Consider the following 5,217-nt stretch of genomic DNA (forward strand, 5'->3'; position numbering starts at 1 on the left):
TGGCGTCACGCTCAGTATGGAGACTGGGGGGAGTTGGCCAGGGGATAGGGATCGCTGCTGGGGGAGTGGCTGGGCATCGGTCGGCGGGTGGTGAGGGGTTGCATCCCTTGTTTTTTCCTGGGTTTTGTTCCTCTCTTGCTCTCTTGTTGTTTTCCTTCTCATGATAATTCATTCTTCTTCTTATTTTGTTCCAATGATTCAACTCTTCTTATCTGAGGCCACGAGTTTTCCGACTTTTGCTCCTTGGCTTCTTTCCCCCATCCCCCTGGGGGGGGAGGGTGAGCCAGCTGCTGGGTGGCACTTAATTGCCGACTGGGGCTAAACCACAACAGTTAGTTTCCTCCCAAACGTGTCCGTCGATACACTCGAGTGATGATTATTAAACCCACCAAAACGGCACCTGTCTTACAGATCTGGACTCCTTCTGAACACGTATCCATCGCACGCAAATGTCATTGGGCTACAGATCATCTGCACTTCACGCTTTGACAAGACGGCGTGCTGAGACAGGGATGAGCTCTGAAAGAAAAAAGGTACAAGGTCACGGGGTTTTTGGTCTGTTTTTTGTGGGGGACGCGTGTGTGTGGTTTAAAAAGAAGAGTGCGACGTTGAGTGGCGGCAGCCTGCAGAGCTCTCTTGCTGCCTGAGCTCTCCTTTTCTTCTCTCTCACTCCTCTTTCATGACTGTAATTGGAATTTGGACAACGGTAGAAGAGCAGGGAAGTTACTTGCCTGTGTAGACATGCTGGTAATCCCAGGAAGGTAAATGCTTGAAGCCGTAGTGAATAACTTGGCCGCAAGTAGAATTTCCGAAGGAAGAAAAACAAGGGGAAGCAAATAGCAAGTTACCGAGCAATTTGCGTGGGTCCACCACATGGCAGTTTTATTGCCAAACGCTGCTGGGCAGTATGCTCCAAGCGGCTCTTTTTTTGGTAAACGTGAGTTTTCAGGAAGTTCAGGGTTGCGCGTGGCAAAACGTGTCCCTCTGTTTATGTATGCCGCTACGTAAACGTCCAGCGGCGGGGCTGTTGTTCCCTGCTCTCGATACTGCCACGGTAGTGCTGCGGTATTTAGACCCAAGAGAGGGCTTTAGGAAGGGAAGGAGAATGCCTGTTTCCTGTGAGGGCTACGAATGCTGACCCTTTTCTCTGCCGCTTTCCCGTGCGCGCGATGAAGCGGTGTTATTTTTCTCCCTTGTTCCTGGTCTAAATAGTTCTGAAGCTGTCGCTGCTGTGGGATTGCAAGTGGTGTTTCTAGGTTTTTGTGGGGTTCTAGTTACGGATCGCTTCTCCTGTGGCGAAGTGTCAAGATACGGTTTTCAGTGTAAAGCTTCAGAAACTACATCCGCTGAAATCAGCGTAGGTGAAAGTGATGTTGCGCGTGCAGCTGTGCTCGCAGGGATGCTCGGCGGCTCCTCATCAAAACAGCGAGGGGCGTGTGGCCGTCCGGAGGGTTGTGCTCTGGGTCCGAGGGCGTGCCGTCTTCTTGCTGCGCATTTTGCTGCGTCTTTTTGCTGCGCAAACCAAAGCTGCCCGTGAGTCAAAAAGGCACGGTTGTCTAAAAGTGCCCAAGCTCTAGCGGCCTGTATCGTCAACTGTTCCGAAGATGATGCAAAACACTTTTTCCTCCGCTCAGTTGTAGTCTTCACCAGCCTTCACCAAAAAAGGAAGCTTTAGATTCCTACCCAGCTTTATGCTAAAGGGTTTTTTTCCTCTCTCAGCAGAATGTCAGCCGCCACCATTTCGCCGCGGTCGCCCTTTCTTCTGCCAGGAAAGCGCAAGACGGACGGAAAGGATCCGTAGTGGTCTGCAAGTCCACGGTACGTCTACGATGTGTGCCTGCGTTTTTCCTAAGGTACTCGTAGCGGGGACTTGAAAGTTAAGGTGAAGAATGTGCCAACTCTCCTCCTGTAGTTTTTCTGTGAAGTATTTCAACACAAATACTACAGATGGAAAAAGGCGTGTTCTGGAGCGTGCCTACGCAAAGCTGACTTCCCTCCGTTTCTTTTCTCTTCCCGAAAGCGTAATCTTCTGTTTCTGTGCGCTTCCTATGAAATGATACTGTGAAAATAATTTTGTACTAAAAGAGGAAAGAAACTGTTGGGAAGAGTTCAGGTGTTCAGAAGAAAGAGCCTTTGTTTTCCTGGGAAAAGCTTTCTGCTTTTTCAGTCAGTAAGGTTTTAAAATGTCTTGTAGCAGTACTTGAAAAGCCTTACTGCGATCCTAGCGTCCGTACGAAAAGCCGTCAAGGTCAAAGAAGAGACGTGGACAAAACGGGACAAATGGGCGTCGCTTCCGCGAGTTTTCCAGGCTTTCCCAAGAAGCGTTAGCAGCCTTGTAAGTACCGCCAGTGATGTGGTTTTGGTGAGTTACTGCTTCGAGAAGGTCCTTTTTCCTGAAGCTACGGTGTGTAGTTTTTGACTTCAGTTGGAAAGAGATTTTCCCGACTGGCAATCCTTCTCATTCAAAGAAGTTGCATTTGATGAACTTCCCATCGGAGCGGCTGGACGTGCCAGTAGAAGTCATCAGCAGCAAGACTTTTCACTCTCTTTAAAAACACCCAGAAAAGTGAATTTCCTTCCAAGGACCCAAGCCCAGCACGTCTTCCAAAAGTTGACGGCATCGCTGGTCTTTGGTTGTCGGTTGCAACAGCCGAGATATGATGGAAAGGCGTTCCTCTGCATGCTTCGGTACAGCCAAAAGCCATTAGCAAATCTGCCGGTCCCTTTTGGTAGCCTGATGTATTGCAGCACTGGGGATTTGATTTCTGCGCCCCCCTCCCCCCAGTGAAACCGTCTGGGGATCTCTTATCTCACTGACTTTTCTATCAAACGGAAACTTTAAAGAGAATTTAAAACGGTGTCATGGACAAAGCGACTGGCACTGTTGAAACTGTAACTGCCCAATAGCTGTGGCATGCAACTTAGGAGGTGTATTTCAGCAGTGAGGTATTTGTTCTCCATGTTTCAAGAGAGAGGCAACTGAACGTTACGGGGTTTTCCCCAGTATTTTGACGGCGTGCTCGGCAGTACTTTATTTCTGCCCCTCTTTCCATGGTGCGTTTCCCTGGCGCTTCAGTAGCGTCTCTCTTGGGCAGCGCAGCTGGGCAGATGTCACTAGGAGGGACATAGCGCACAACCCCCCCCGGTCACATAATAACCGTGCATTTTGGAGAGAGATGGTTTAACGGTATCCCAGCTGTGCGAGTTAAATGAATGCAAAAGGAAACTCAAATGCTTTTCTAGTGTGAGTCCTGTTGTTGGATGTATATAAACATACGGCCACCTTTTCAGCGTAGAGTGAATTACTGAGATGTGTTCTTTATTTTCCACGTTACTCTCTAAAGGTTTACACTTCCCTTTCAGCTTTCTTGACCGAGCCAGCAAGACGTGCAGCAGCAGCAGCGCGAGGGCTGTAGCCGTTGTGGTGGATCTGGATCCGTAAGCGTAGATTCTGATGACAGCCCGGTGAGGCTGCAGGACAAGGCCGGACCGTCTCCCTGCAGCAGTGCTGGAAGGAAGGGATGAGACGTTTTCCGAGAGCAGCAAGAGCGTTCACTTTTAGGTGAAGAAGGTGTTGAAAATCCTACCACTTGTTCTCAATAGGGATTTGAAGCGTTGCAGTCAGTGTAGCTGTTAAAGCGTGCGCTGTATCTGGAGCGGACCTGTTTCCCTAGAATCCTGCTTTAGCTCAGCTCCTCTCCTATCCCTTATTCCGACTGAATCCCTGTACTTTCTGCTGTGGTGTTTTTTTTTCATGTGCTGAAAGGGAATGTGGGGTTTTTGTTTTTCAGCGGTCTTGCTGTAAGCGTCTGGTGGTGCTCCCTAGATCCCCCCGGCCAGGTTTCCCTGCGGGTCGTGAAGCATGGTGAGGGTCAGGGGCCAGCCCTGTGGCTGGAGGCTCCTGGCTCTGTGTGCGGTGGGTGCCCCGCAGGTGGTGGGGAGAGCCCGGGGCCGAGAGGGACCGGGGCCGTTTGTTGCCCTGGGGAGTCGGTCGCAGCGCGGGAAGGGAGGGGGAAGATGGCGGAGCAGAGGCCGAGCGAGAGACGTGGCACCGTCCTCGGGCACGCTCCCCTATGCCGTGGGGCGGCCACCAGGCTGCGGGACAGGGGCTGGGGGGGCTGCAAGCATTTGGGGGGCTGCCCCCCCTTTATTTTTCTAGCGGAGCTCCCCTTTTTTGGTGGGGCATGTACATATGTAAATGGCCTGATGAAGGTAAGGAGCTGGCAGTTGGGGCAGTTTCCCTTGTTTTGTTTGTCTTTTGGGTGTGACGAAGAAGAGGGGAGGCTGGGGAGTGATGATGTCTATTGGGGCACCCCGATGTCACTGGGGGGGACGATGGTGATGTGGCAGAGGAGCAGGTTGAGTGGGGGGAGGGGGGGGGTCACGGGACAGTTCACCCCCCCGAAACGGGGGTGACAGCCCCAAATGCCTGAGAATTGGTGGGGAGGGATTAAATAATGAAAACCTGTAAATATGGGTGTGAGGCATTGAAGTAGAGAAAAATCTCTCCTTTTTATGTATATTGAAAAATTTTATGTATATATACGTAAAAGATTTGACAAGAAAGCCCTCTGTCTACTCTCTTATAAGAAAGGATGGTAGAATATGAAAAAAATCTAAATCGAGGTATATAGGGTTATAAAATAGAAAAAGAACTCATATATATGACTAAAACAAGGAGTTTAAAAGTGCATAAAAAGAGGATGTAGATGAAGAAATTTTAAATGGCAACAAGGCAGAGCGAGTTCTCCCCAGCTGCAGTGCCGACTTCTGTCCACAGAGAGGCAGCAGCGAGCACAAAAAAAACCCCCCAACCAACCGCTATCGCGCATGCGCGGCTCCCCGGCTGCAGTACCGCCGTTGTTCCCCTGGGCGGCAGTAGAGAGCACGGGAAAATGCGCCACCGCGCATGCGCCGGGCCGCACCAGCAGTACCGACGTTTGTCCACGGGGCGGCAGGAGCGAGCACAACGAAAAAGCGGCACCGCGCATGCGTGGCTCCTAGGCTGCAGTACCGCCTTTTGGTCACCGGGCAACAGCAGCGAGGACAAAACGAATGCTTCAGCGCGCATGCGCGCGTCCTCAGCCGCAGTACCGACTGTTGTCCACAGGGCGGCAGCAGCGAGGTCGGGCGAAGGCGCCACCGCGCATGCGCGGCTCCCCAGCTGCAGTACCGAGCTTTGTCCACAGGGCGGCAGGGGCGAGCACCTGAGAATGC

The 5,217-nt window shown here is 51.5% G+C and overlaps 1 long non-coding RNA gene across 1 annotated transcript; it reads left to right on the forward strand.

Moving 5' to 3' along the window:
* The first annotated feature begins 152 nt into the window (after window positions 1-152).
* LOC140646022 (uncharacterized) lies at window positions 153-4,349 on the forward strand. The gene is made up of 4 exons (XR_012040246.1): window positions 153-533; window positions 1,720-1,818; window positions 2,195-2,335; window positions 3,364-4,349. It is a non-coding gene; the product is annotated as an uncharacterized lncRNA (long non-coding RNA).
* The last annotated feature ends 868 nt before the right edge of the window (window positions 4,350-5,217 follow it).

This window comes from Ciconia boyciana, unplaced genomic scaffold (assembly GCF_034638445.1).
Source record: "Ciconia boyciana unplaced genomic scaffold, ASM3463844v1 HiC_scaffold_118, whole genome shotgun sequence".
Classification (NCBI taxonomy): domain Eukaryota; kingdom Metazoa; phylum Chordata; class Aves; order Ciconiiformes; family Ciconiidae; genus Ciconia; species Ciconia boyciana.